The sequence below is a fragment of the Pinus tabuliformis genome, chromosome 7, assembly GCF_031772625.1.
Source record: "Pinus tabuliformis cultivar Carrire ecotype Pingquan chromosome 7, CPIR1, whole genome shotgun sequence".
NCBI lineage: Eukaryota > Viridiplantae > Streptophyta > Pinopsida > Pinales > Pinaceae > Pinus > Pinus tabuliformis.
The window spans coordinates 814,567,743-814,582,197 of NC_142293.1; the positions used below are offsets into that span (position 1 = coordinate 814,567,743).

The window sequence follows — 14,455 nt, forward strand, 5'->3', positions numbered from 1 at the left end:
ATTAAACTTTCTATAGGTTATTATGTAACGTTAAACTTTGTATAGGTTATTATGACTGTGAAGTTATATTCTTTTCAAAATAAGTTTTCAAAAGTATCACTATTTTTACATAATTTTTTTATAAAAAACATTGTCTATTTAATTTATATTATCAATTTTTAAATATATTAATTTAAATTGAAAAAACTGAAATTTAAATTATTTGATCTCAAAAGAAATCTCATTTTCTATTTTTTTTTTAAATAATAGCTATAGTAAACATCAAGGTCTTGTAGCTTTTCAAAAAACATGTAAAGGCTCATGATGAACAAGTTTCAAATGTTCTCCATTGGACTACTGATAAGATTGTTCGTATCCTTATAAATAATAACATTTTTGCTACCTTCAAGCCCCTTAATACTATTAGGATCTCCCTTAGATTTGTTAAGGGCCTTGTGAGCCTTAAGGACATGAAAGGGGTTTACTCTTCCTTGCTCATGTGGGATTCCCTACATTGGAGAAACTGGGCACTCCATTAATTTGAGAATTGAAGAACATGCAACAAACATTAAGCATTATCATTCCCGCTCCTCATCTATTGTTGAACATGCAGAGAAAACTAAGCACCATGTCTACATTGACAATTCCAAGGTCATCACATCATTTCCACCATAGGAATTTGAGAGAGGCAATTGAAATTGAGAAACAGACGAAAATTCTCAATAGGGATGATGGTTGGAAATTAAGTAAGAGTTGGATTCGTGCCCTCTCATTGTGACTTTTTTTTTCCTTAATCTCGTTTCGTTTTTGTAATTAATCTTGGCATATTCCTTTATTGTGTTGTATAGATTATCCTATTATAATTTTATTTAGTATTATAATAATATTATTTTTCAATAACTATTTTTATTGATTAATAACCCCTAATGATTTTATGATGATGATGATTAATGTCCACTAAGACTAATGTGGTTTATCGGCCTTAAGAAGAAAAAGAATCTAATTGAGATTCTTCAAGATCTTATTTCTATGATAAAAAAGAAGGGAAAGAAGTGCTTCAAGCTCACTATAGTTGGGCTGACTTAACAAGTCAAGAAGGTTGGAAGTGTGGAAGATGTTAGGGAAACAAGAGTGGATGTGAGTAAGAGTCGAGCAATCTAAAAGAAAGTGTTTTTCATATTCCACCCTCTTCGTATCGCAAAGCTGACAGATTTTATCATCCCAGGGAGTCTTAGGAGTAGACCACCTCCTAGTTTCACTTCAAAGCTCATGAGAATTAGTTCTAATCCTAACGATGTTCACTTTTTTCTTAGTGTTGGTTAAAATAGAGAGATAATTTTGGTTATCAAGGGTGGGGTTGATCACCTCCTTATAATATCTTAGCTTCCTTTTACCCTCCATCTCCTTATCATCCCACAATTTATCCTTAAATGTGGAGGTGATATTATCTTTGACACTATCCTCTCTTCCCATGAAGATCTCCTCCTTTATCCCCCAATGGTTGAGCCAAGACTGGGCATCCTTATACCACCCATGCTTGAGGCGGAGGTGGGGGTTTTGACTAAACTTAGAAGAAATTTTGGGAAGCCTCTTGCCTTCCATGTTGTAAATATTCTTCTTATACATCAGATACTTAAACATAGCCCTGCTTTCAATGGGGGAAAGGCCAACTTCGATCGGGAGGGTAGGATAGGGGGTATTTCCCTTGATCTTGAGGTTGTAGGTAATGAATTGTTTTTGAATCATCTCAATCTTTCTCTACGACTCTTTGGATATATTGCAACCCCAAACTTCACATCCGTATAAGACAACAGGGGTCACGAGGGTCTAAAAAATGAACATTTTTTACTCCAAATACAAAGATTGGTTGACTTACAATTGTTTTCAAGCTCATAATAAGCTTTCCAGCCTCCAATAATCCTTTTCTCAATGTTATAATTCTGGTTGAGCTAATGAGGAATGTCAATACCCAAATATTTATAAGAAGAAACTTGTTCTAAGAAATTGTTATCATAGATGAAATTACCATGGTTAATCCTTTTGGATTTGATAATCACAACTTTAATTTTGTCAGTATTAATTGTCATACCTGTATTGGAGCAGTAATCATGAAGGGTCTTAAGCTGCTTGTCTAGGTCAACATGGCTTCTATCAAGATGAATGATATCATCAGCATAAAGGAGAAGAGTAATGATTATACATGCAAGCTCGGTGCCCTTGCAACCCACAATTTCCAAACACTCCTCTAGCTTATTGATGTAAATGCCAAAAAGGGTAGGGGATAGAGGACACCCTTTCTTAACCCTGATATTACATTTAATATATTTAGACCACCCTTTGTTGGTCTTAAGATTGGAAACAACAGTTTCGTAGAGGCAAATCATAGCAATCCTCAACTTAGGAGGAACCATTATTTCATCAAGACGTTTCTAGAGCTTATCCTTGGGAATAGTGTCAAAGGCTTTTGTAAAGTCCACAAAGCAGTAGAAGAGATCAACTTTACTATTGTGACATTCCTCGACAATGATCTTGAGGGTGACAAGATGGTCGATAGTCGAGTGATATCTCCTAAACCCAACTTGCCCTTTAGCTCTTTTACCATGGTTTTCAAGCCAAAGGCTAATCTTCTTTTCCAAAATCATCCCATAAAGTTTGGCGAATATGTGGCTAATCATAATGGTCTTGTAGTTAGAGGGAGCGTTTTTGTCTGCATTTTTAAAGATAGGAACAATAAGACTTTGCGTCCAAGGCTTAGGGAAGCCATGCTTTACAACCAAATTGAGAAGCTTTTGGAGATGAGGAATGAGGATAAATCTTCCTATTTTAAAGATTTCAGCTTGGTATCCTTTGATATCTTTAGCTTTCCCATTAGCGAGCTTATTAATCCCGAACTTAACGTCTTCAAGAGAAAATATATTTTCCTTAATAGGAGTGTTTACGATGGTGTCCATGGTGTCTGGGAAGTCATACAACTTTTTAAGATAGATTTCCCAGTTCTCTAAGGGGATTAAATTATTATTTTTTATTTATGAACAAGCACATTCCGCCAAAACTTTATGGGCACAAGTTTAGAAAAGTGAAGTAGACGCTCTCGTCTCTTGTTAATATAAGAGAACTTCTTTTTAATTTGGGTTTTATCTATACTAATATTTCAGAGCTTTACAGTTACATTAGGAGCATTTGTAATCACTTTCCTTGCAATTTTATAGTCTTTGTCATACCAAGGGGTGGAAGATCTGTTAATCTGTTTATATGAAACCTCATTAGAGAACTTGTTAATGGTAATAGTAAAATTGTAATAAATTTGATCAATGTTAGATATAAGACTTTTGTGATCCATAATGTAGAAATGTCTTTCGGAATAATCACATTATTAGGATTTGGTCGACATTTCAAACCAACTAATGTGGTCCATTCTCAGGACAAGGCGAAGAATCAATAGATCTTAAGGAATAAATAGCATGGATGCATCATTGCCCAGAATTAGCCGTTGGAAAATAGTTGTACTATAAATTAGAGAGCCTAAATCCCTTTTTAAATCTTTAAACAAAAGTTTATATTTTATTTCTTTTTTTTAATATATTTGCAAATAACTATTTTTATTGATTAATAAACCCTAATAATTCTATATATATCCATATTTTTTTATACTTATTTTATTTATTTTTTAGTAAATTTATATTCTAGTTTAATTAAATTAAACTAAAAATTTATATTCTAGTTATCTTTGAATAGTTACTTTTATTATCATTATTATTTTTTGTTTGTTTTATTTATTTAATTAATTTTATAGTTTACAATAATAATTATTTATGTTAATATAATAAATAAATAAAATATTATCTCTTTTTTATATTCATAATATGATAATAGAATTAATTTATCCAAAAGTAGTTGTTGTTCCCCTAATTTTGTATTCTTTATATTTCTAACCATCAATTTTCTTAACAATATTAATATTTTAATAATTTATTATACATTCACTGATATTGGTCAAAAACTTTTTCTTAATATATGTTTTAATTAAAATAATTCTATAATTTTAAAAGCTAATTCTAGAACCGTAAGGAACAAAATGCATCTCTGCTATTTAATCGTAATTGTATCATAGAAATAAGATCTTGAAGAATCTCAATTAGATTCTTTTTCTTTTTTCAGGTCCGATAAACCACATTAGTCTTAGTGGACATTAATCATCATCATCATAAAATCATTAGGGTTTATTAATCAATAAAAATAGTTATTGAAAAATAATATTATTATAATACTAAATAAAATTATAATAGGATAATCTATACAACACAATAAAGGAATATGCCAAGATTAATTACAAAAACGAAATGAGATTAAGGGAAAAAAAATTCACAATGAGAGGGCAGGAATCCAACTCTTACTTAATTTCCAACCATCATCCCTATTGATAATTTTCTTCTATTCGTCAATTTCAATCGCCTCTCAAATTCCTATGGTGGAAATGATGTGATGACCTTGGAATTGTCAATGTAGACATGGTGCTTAGTTTTCTTTGCATGTTCAACAATAGATGAGGAGCGGGAATGATAATGCTTAATGTTTGTTGCATGTTCTTCAATTCTCAAATTAATGGAGTGTCGAATTTCTCCAATGTAGGGAACCCCACATGAGCAGGGAAGAGTAAACCCCTTTCATGTCCTTAAGGTTCACAAGGCCCTTAACAAATCTAAGGGAGATCCTAATAGTATCAAGGGGCTTGAAGGTAGCAAAAACATTATTCTTTATAAGGATACGAGCAATCTTATTAGTAGTCCAATGGAGAACATTTGAAACTTGTTCATCATGAGCCTTTACATGTTTTTTGAAAAGCTACAAGACCTTGATGTTTACTATAGCTATTATTTAAAAAAAAAAATAGAAAATGAGATTTCTTTTGAGATCAAATAATTTAAATTTATTTTTTTTCAATTTAAATTAATATATTTAAAAACTGATAATATAAATTAAATAGACAATGTTCTTTATAAAAAATAATTGTGTAAAAATAGTGATACTTTTGAAAAGAATATAACTTCACAGTCATAATAACCTATAGAAAGTTTAACGTTACATAATAACCTATAGAAAGTTTAACGTTACATGAAAATCAAATATTTGTGACACGTGAATAAGAGTACATTGCAAACTTCTAAGGCATAGTGGAGACCCTCCTTTTCAGCTAGAACTACGACCTGCACTAGCCTAAGCCCTCTCTCTCCCTCTTGCGTACATCTCACTTCCAATAAGTAGATCCTCCTTTCCGACTACGTATCTCTTCTTCACATGCTAGTCAAGCCTCTATCTCCTAGTTGAGCGCACTACGCACTTCTAGTGGGCAGTGATGCCTTCATTTGTGCCTTGCAAGTGCGCCATGTGCCCTCCTTGTGGCCCTAGCTCTCCTACCTAGCGCATGCCACAGTTGCAAGAGGCAAGGAAACATGACTGTTTACTAAAACTATGCCATGTGCTCTTTTACCATGGTTTTCAAGCCAAAGGCTAATCTTCTTTTCCAAAATGAGCCCATAAAGTTTGGCTAATATGTGGCTAATCATAATGGTCTTGTAGTTAGAGGGAGCGTTTGTGTCTGCATTTTTAAAGATAGGAACAATAAGAATTTGCGTCCAAGGCTTAGGGAAGCCATGCTTTACAACCAAATTGAGAAGCTTTTGGAGATGAGGAATGAGGATAAATCTTCCTATTTTAAAGATTTCAGCTTGGTATCCTTTGATATCTTTAGCTTTCCCATTAGTGAGCTTATTAATCTGAACTTAACGTCTTCAAGAGAAAATATATTTTCCTTAATAGGAGTGTTTACGATGGTGTCCATGATGTCCGAGAAGTCATCCAACTTTTTAAGATATATTTCCTTGTTCTCTAAGGGGATTGAATTATTATTTTTTGATTTACGAACAAGCACATTCCGCCAAAACTTTATGGGTGCAAGTTTAGAAAGGGGAAGTAGACGCTCTCGTCTCTTATTAATATAAGATAACTTCTATTTTTTAATTTGGGTTTTATCTATACTAATATTCCGAAGCTTTACAGTTTCATTAGAAGCATCTGTAATCACTTTCCTCTCATACCAATGGTTGGGAGATCTGTTAATCTATTTATACGAAACCTCATTAAGGAACTTGTTAATGGTAGTAGTAAAATTGTAATAAATTTAATCAATGTTAGATTTAAGACTTTTGTGATCCATAATGTAGAAATGTCTTTTGAATTAATCACATTATTAGGATTTGTTCGACCTTTCAAACCAACTAAAGTGGTTCATTCTCATAACAAGGCAAAGAATTAATAGATCTTAAGGAATAAATAGCATGGATGCATCATTGCCCAGAGTTGTACTATAAATTAGAGAGCCTAAATCCTTTTTAAATATTAAAATTAAAAAGACTATATTTTATTTCCTTTTTTTAATATATTTAGAAATAACTATTTTTATTGATTAATAAACCCTAATAATTTTATATATGTCCATATTTTTTGATACTTATTTTAAATTTTTTTTTATAGTAAATTTATATTCTAGTTTAATTAAATTAAAATAAAATTTAAAAATTTATATTCTAATTATCTTTGAATAGTTATTTCTATTATCATTATTTCTTTTATCCCTAATATGGGTTTGTTTTATTTATTTAATTTAATAGTTTATAATAATAATTATTTAAGTTAATATAATAAATAAATAAAATCTTATCTTTTTATATTTATAATATGACAATAGAATTAATTTATGCAAAGGTTACTTTTATTATTATTATTATTATTATTTTTATTCCTAATATGTTTGTTTTATTTATTTAATTTTATAGTTTATAATAATAATTATTTCTGTTAATATAATAAATAAAATCTTTTCTCTTTTTTATATTTATAATATGATAATAGAATTAATTTATTCAAAAGTTTTTGTTATTTCCTTAATTTTTTTTCCTTTGTATTTCTAATCATAATTTTTTTTTAACAATATTAATACTTTAATAATTTATTATACATTGGATAAATTATTAATAATTTTTTATATATTGATAAAAACTTTCTCTTAATATTTATTTTAATTAAAATAATTTTATAATTCTAGAATAGTATGGAACAAATGGATTTCTACTATTTAATCGTAATTGTATTACTAAATTAATTTTTTCATGTTAATCCTAAGAATAAATTTCGTTAGTCTAATTATATTAATAAATTAGTTTTTTCATGTAAATCTTGAGAATAAATCTCATTAATAAAATCCGAACGTTAACCATTAAAAATTACTAATATAATTTATCTAAAATTTAACTTATTATTTCTTTTACTAACAAAATATATATATATATAAAATTTGTTTTTATTATGCATTTCGATATATCCCAAAACTAAAATGAAACGATCAAGTTATAAAGCAAAAAAGAAAACCAAACATATAATTTGCTTTTATCATGCATTTCCATAAATCCCCAAAAACTAAAATGAAATGATCAAGTTATAAAGCAAAAATGCAAAAATACATTTCATTATAATAGTAATGAAATCCTAAATTATTAGGTATCCTTTTTACCCACAACATACATCATACATCATATTTGATTGTTCGATGAAAAATTATTTAATTTCAATGTAACTACTTTTTGTTGTATTTAAAAATATTATATTTACATCCATTAAAAAATTAAATTAAACTAAATATGATTTATTTTATTAAATAAAATTATATATCAATTTAATATTTATAATTTTAAATTATTATTGTTTAAAAGTATTAATTCAATTTCAAATAAGTATCATAAATTGTTTCGAATCTCAAAAATATTTAACAATAACCTTCCGCCCAATATACAAAAATTTGTGAATGGTATTTACTTCCGGAAGAGGTATCTATTTGAAAACAAAATGCACAAATAACATTCACGTTTTCACACAAAATATGTCTCTGTAAACAAAATGCACAGATAACATTCATGTTCTCACACAAAATCCTTATGTTGACCCGTAACTGAAAATGTGAAGCTGCGTATTAACCATAGTAAACCTCTCTCTGAGGAAAAAAGAATAGTAAACCTCTCATAAATTATGTCGCCACTTCTATAAGTTGCCCAATAATCCCCTCCTTTTGCATGGAGTAATTTGAATTTTCCACAGAAATGAGGGCTTAAATGAGAGGGGAGGAAGAGCAATGAAGTAGTGATAACCTCCATTGTCGGAATTGGTGTTCCTACCTTCACCTCTGTGACTTATATTGTGCCCACCATTATCATCAGAACAAGCAAGAAAGCTACAAATGTGTCTCCTTCCGATCCTTTCCAGCCTTGGAAATGCACCCTCCTTGCCATAGGCATCGAGTAACTCTTTTAAGGACCATGATCCAATTATATCCAGTCTCCTCAACCATTTCAGCTTCTCCAGCCCTACAGGAATCTCTTCAAGGTCCCTACAGGACTTTAGTATTAGACAACTTAACTGCTCGAAATCACATATCCATGATGGGATCTTAACTAAAACGTTGATTGCACAACTAGAGTGTTTAGCTCTACCATACTTTTCATGTCCTCTGGTAGCACCTTCATCTGCAGCATCCGCAAGATAAGGGTTGTCATCTCTACCATCAGCCATTTGAGGTGCTTCAGACTGTGCAGATCACTAAAGATAGTAGCTCGTTTGTACTCTGCATGACTTCCCCTCAGATCACATAAATTTGTTCTCGGCTGTGATGTTTGCTTCCAAAGCTTTCCAGCACTTTTCCATTTTCAGATACTGCAACGATGTGAGAGTTGAGATCCCACAAGGAATGTATTTTACCCCTTAACAAAAACTCAGACCCAGATATATCAAGCTTGTCATTTTATGTAACCCGTGAGGCAACTCACTCAGCTGGCCACAGTGGGACAAATCCAGTATCTGGAGTTTCTTCAATCTTGTTGTTGAATCAGACAGCTTCTATAAGGACCTGCGGTCCGAGGCATGACCGCCACATGAAGCGCAACTTGTTTGGTGAACGAGCGAGTTGGAAATATGAATGAAGGAGCATCTTGGACAGAAATATGCGAAGTTACAATGAAGTAATGCGCATTATATGGTGAGCGAAGGTTTATATAGCGTGGGGAACATGTAAACACACCCACAGCTAACTTGCATGATTGTGGCGACTTGAATGCTATGTTGTTGGCCAACCAACAATGGAGGGCGAGTTGTGATGGTGTAAGGGGCGTTCAACATATGGTGGACGAGTCGGCTTGGGCAGCTCGACTCGCCCTATCATCCATATAAATACAACGAAGCGTTGGAGTGAAAAAGGCAAGCAATTCGAGCAAAGTCTTTCGGTGGCAAGTGAAGTGCAAAGGGAAGGTAGAGCTGCAGCAAGAAGGTGCTAATGCGCTCGTCCTTGGGCAGCTCCACATGAAGATAAGCACGTGGACTTGGGAGAAAGACGAGGGTGCAGGTGAAGGCGTCCGACATTTGAGTGAAAGCGCGGGTGGAGACTCGGGTGAGCCGCCCGCCCATCGTGCAAGACCAAACGCGGTGGTGGTGAACGGGGACTCGGGTGAGGTCACCCACTCACCGTGCGAAGGTGTGAAGGGTGACTTGGGTAAGTCGCCCGACCGTTGAAACGAAGTTCGGTTAAGGAACAGTTGGCAGCTCATGTGAGGGCGCACCTACCCAGCTCGGGCAAAAGGACTTTGGTTGACACACGAAGCTATGGAATATTGTAAAATTGGCTAAGTATGAAACCTAGTGTTTCCCAAGTATGCTTGTAAAGCTTTGTAAACATTGTAAAGTTGAATAATATATTAATATCGGGCAGACTCATTGTTCAGTGAGTTGCCCCTCCCTTTATACTGTGCAATTGTGTTCTTCATGTATAATTGTTGATGATAATGAATGTGTATGGGTGTTCATTGGTATAAAGGAAACATAATAATACTTGGTTGCGAAAAACAAACTAAGTAGACTAATGGTTAGGCATAGTCCATGAACATAAGTATTGGTGAAAAGAAAGTGTTCGGTGGTGCCGCACCTCGCCAAGTACGGTTGAAAGACTACCATAGGCCTAAGGGCGTGACAGTTGGTATCAGAGCACGTTGCTCATGACGAAGTGCAGGTGTGGATGCACTTGACAGTTGACGACAATGGAAGCAGGTACTTGTAGGTGAAGGAAGCTGGTTTCACATACAAGTGGAACAAGGGCTGGATCATGGTTGCAGGAAACTTGGTGAACTGAATCAAGGAGATGATTCTACAAAGACCAAAGACTTGAAAGGAAGTTCAAGCTTTGCAGGTGATAGGTGGAATACCAAGGTGATTCAGGTGAATGGTGAAACAAGTTTAGCGGAGGTGAAGCTTAGTGCTTGGACCAAGCTGAACGACAAGGCATGGTAGGTTTGGAAGAATGCGAAGGGAAGCTCTTGCTTACCTTATACAGGTTGAAGCAGATGAAAGAAGAGAACCCTCAGATTCAAAAGGAACTTGAAGTCTTGGAAAAGAATGCTGAAGACAAACTTCCTCAACTTGGTTGGACAATGGAGCAGGATGAAGTTGCAGAATGTGCTAACAAGGAAGAGGAAGCCGTGAGGATTGAGGATGTCGCAGATGTGACAACGGTGGAGGATGAACTTGATATTGATCAAGCTGGACTAGGATCGTGTGGTTTGCAGACATGGATAGATGAGGATACTCACATGGAGGAGCCTCACGATGATGAAGTAAGTACTATTGATACATGTGTTTCATTTGAGCATTTGGTAAATGGACCATATGTAGTGAAGGGTAAAGTCAGTTTGCCGGTGCAAGGGAACATCTTACCATGGATGTCTATGATGAGACCTTGTTGGAGAAGCAAGGATTGTTGATTGTTGCAGGACTTGTTAGGGTCGTTGCGGAGGATTGGGTCATGCTTTAGCCACATGGAGAATTGGCTAAGTGCCCGACATGACTCATAGACAGATTGGAGGGCACACAATTGGATATGATGATACTTTGGTGGACTTATCATGGCCGAGACCAAGAGCAAGTCTTGGTGGAACATTTAGTGAGAGAGCTATGATGGAGAGACTCATGTGATGATGATATGGTTGGGTGATCGAGTTCACTAAGACCAAAGATTGCAGACTTGGATGAGGATGACCGATTGTTGTGATGAGTCTACTTGGTTGGACTACATGGGCAACTTAGTCATGGACATTAGGTTGGAGACATGGAGCATGGTAGTCTCATGCACGGACATTGTGCAGGAGCACTTGTAGAGATGTCGCTTATGGGCATCCAATGAGGAGTGCCAAGGCAGGGATGTTGTGCAGGTGAATTTGCTAGTGTGACATGGAGATGTTTTACTTATGAGCTGATGGAGAGGTTGTGCACTCTTGTACAACAAGGCCATGGACTTGGATGGAGTTGTGAGCAGACCATGGAGCATTCCTACTACAGAGAGAGCTGAGGCATCTTGCAGAGACCTTTGGGCCGAGACTTGTATGCTTGCTGGATGTTGGTTGGAGATGGCTCATGGAGCTCATGATGACATGAGGTTGTGACTTTTAGGGACTTCATATATGGTGGACTTGGAGGATCTGATGCATTGAGGAGCTAAGGTCAGAGAATTTGATGCAGAATGGGATGCATACTTTCAAGTACATGTATGGGTGTGGCTTGAAAGAGTGACTTGATGTGGAGGATCGATATGAGACACTTTGGAGTGATGGAGTTACAACGATGATGATGCCTTGGTGGCAACACTTGGGCATGGGTTTAGCCGAGACTTAACCACTTTTGACACATGGGAGCTGATTGATATATGATCATGGGCATCACATGGGAGACAAGATAGGTGTATACTTGTTTCTATGGCAGACTTGAGGGATGGCACATTACAGATATGATGGATGTTGCTTCATGGACCTGGAAGTGGCACATCGAGAGTCGGAGTTTGATGAGATGATCTCTTCAATTTGAGGGGATGGTTGTTTTGCAGATGGATGATGATGTTGGGATAGATGCGACTGATTTCATGCAGCACATTGACACCAAACATCGTGGACAACATGTTGCAGATGAGATGATGACTACTTCATGGACCTGAGCATGGCTTACACTTATATGGAGATGGATTCTTGATTGAGTTGATGATGTGACGGGATGTTCAGAGAAACAACTAATGGTGGCATGAGGATGTGCATTCTCATGGATTGAGTGTGACGGTTGGATTAGCTACCCAACTAGTTCAAGTCATGGGGGTCGACAGTGTGCAGAGATGTGTTAGCATTTGTTGGAGTATCATGACAGCAGTTCACACAAGGACGACACATGATGAGGTCGACACGATATGTTGCTGGAGTCATGCAGCTTGAGATGGAGGGGCTAGCCTCCCACAATGGGGAGCAACATGTGGAGATTGTGATAGGGTGGTTGATGATCATGGATTGAGATGATTTTCCGATATATGACATACCGATGGGGTGCATGCCTTGGTATGGTGATCTTGGTGATAGATGGTTGTCGAGACGAGATATTGTCGAGGACGATAATGATTTCAAGTGGGAAGGATGTAAGGACTTGCAGTCTGAGGCACGACCGCTCCACGAAGTGCGACTTGTTTGGTGAACAAGAGAGTTGGAAATATGAATGAAGGAATAGCTTGGATAGAAATATGCGAAGTTACAATGAAGTAATGTGCATTAGATGGTGAGCGAAGGTTTATATAACGTGGGGAGCATGTAAACACACCCACGGTCGACTTACATGATTGTCGCGACTTGAACGCTATGTTGTTGGCTGACCAACAATGGAGGGCGAGTTGCGATGGTGTAAGGGGCATTCAACATATTGTGGACAAGTCGGCTTGGGTAGCTCGACTCACCGTAACATCCATATAAATACAACGAAGCGTTGGAGCGAAAAAGGCAAGAAATTCGAGCAAAGTCTTGCGGTGGCAAGTGAAGTGCGAAGGGAAGGTAGAGCTGCAGCAAGAAGTCGCAGTTCTAATGTGCCCGTTCTTGGGCAGCTCCACACGAAGATAAGCACGCGGACTTGGGAGAACGGGGAGGGCGCAGGTGAAGGCACCTGGTGTTCGGGTGAAAACGTGGGTGGAGACTCGGGTGAGCCGCCCGCCCATCATGCAAGACCAAACGCGGTGGTGGTGAACAGGGACTCGGGTGAGGTCACCCCCCTACCATGCGAAGGTGTGAAGGATGACTTGGGTAGGTCACCCGACCGTTGAAACGAAGTTCGGTTGAGGAGTGATTGGTAGCTCGTGTGAGGGTGCTCTTGCCTAGCTCGGGAAAAAGAACTTTGGTTGAAACACGAAGCTGTGGAATATTGTAAAATTGGCTAAGTATGAAACCTGATGTTTTCCAAGTATACTTGTAAAGCGTTGTAAACATTGTAAAGTTGAAAAATATATTGATATCGGGCAGACTCATTGTTCAGGGAGTTACCCCTCCCTTTATACTGTGCAATTGTGTTCTTCATGTATAATTGCTGATGATAATGAATGTGTATGGGTGTTCATTGGTATAAAGGAAACATAATAATACTTGGTTGCGAAAAACAAACTAGGTAGATTAATGCTTAGGCATAGTCCATGAACATAAGTATTGGTGAAAAGAAAGTGTTCGGTGGTGCCGCACCTTGCCAAGTACGGTTGAAAGACTACCGTAGGCCTGAGGGCGTGACAACTTCTCTCTCAGCAGTTGTGCTCGACGGAAGAAAACCAAATGCTTCAACGCTCCAAAGCTATTAGGAAATGTTTTGATGGACGTTCATCGCAAATCCAACACTCTAATAGATGTAAGAGTCCTCATCACACTGGACGGAATATCTTCCAGAGATTTGCTCTCAGATAGCAGCATCGCCCAGATATCCTGACCTTTGAATTCATCAGGGATTGACTTAAATTTATTCTCCATTAGAGAAATCTTGCCATTACCTATGCAATCTTTCAAAGGGAATTGCTCCAAAGCTTTGCCCGCTCTAAAGCAGTGATTTTCTTCCTTCTCAGCAATTTGCAGTGCTAGATCGTGTAACACATCGTGCATTGAGCAGGCCACCACCTGTCCATCAGCGTCCTTGATGCTAGCTTCGATCAGGCACAAGGTTTCTCTCCTTGAACATTCGGAATGTAACGACGAGCAAGTTTTTTCGAAACGTATTTCGAAGGTCGAATGGAAGAGGATTTTGCAACATTCAATGAGAGTATGCAATAATAAATTAGATGTACTGTAGTACTGTCATTGCGTTCAAACAATATCAAGGAACAAGCACGTCTCATCGGAATTTCCCAGTGGAGACTTGAGACCTTTCCGGGCCAAAGTACTGTTACGTTACATATGCCATGTATGTATAGTGAGGCGGCTATCAGATACATTAAATGCCCGATAGCAGGCTCTTTAGCTCTTGCCTCCAAAGCTGAGCGCGAGGGATTTCCACCTCAGGTGTCACCGCAACCACCAGACCGTAGGAACCCACAGGTTCCTACGAGGGT

At 36.5% G+C, this 14,455-nt stretch overlaps 1 pseudogene; it reads right to left on the reverse strand.

The window, feature by feature from the left end:
- Window positions 1-4,442: 4,442 nt before the first annotated feature.
- Window positions 4,443-13,880, reverse strand: LOC149250085 (uncharacterized; annotated as a pseudogene).
- Window positions 13,881-14,455: the final 575 nt, after the last annotated feature.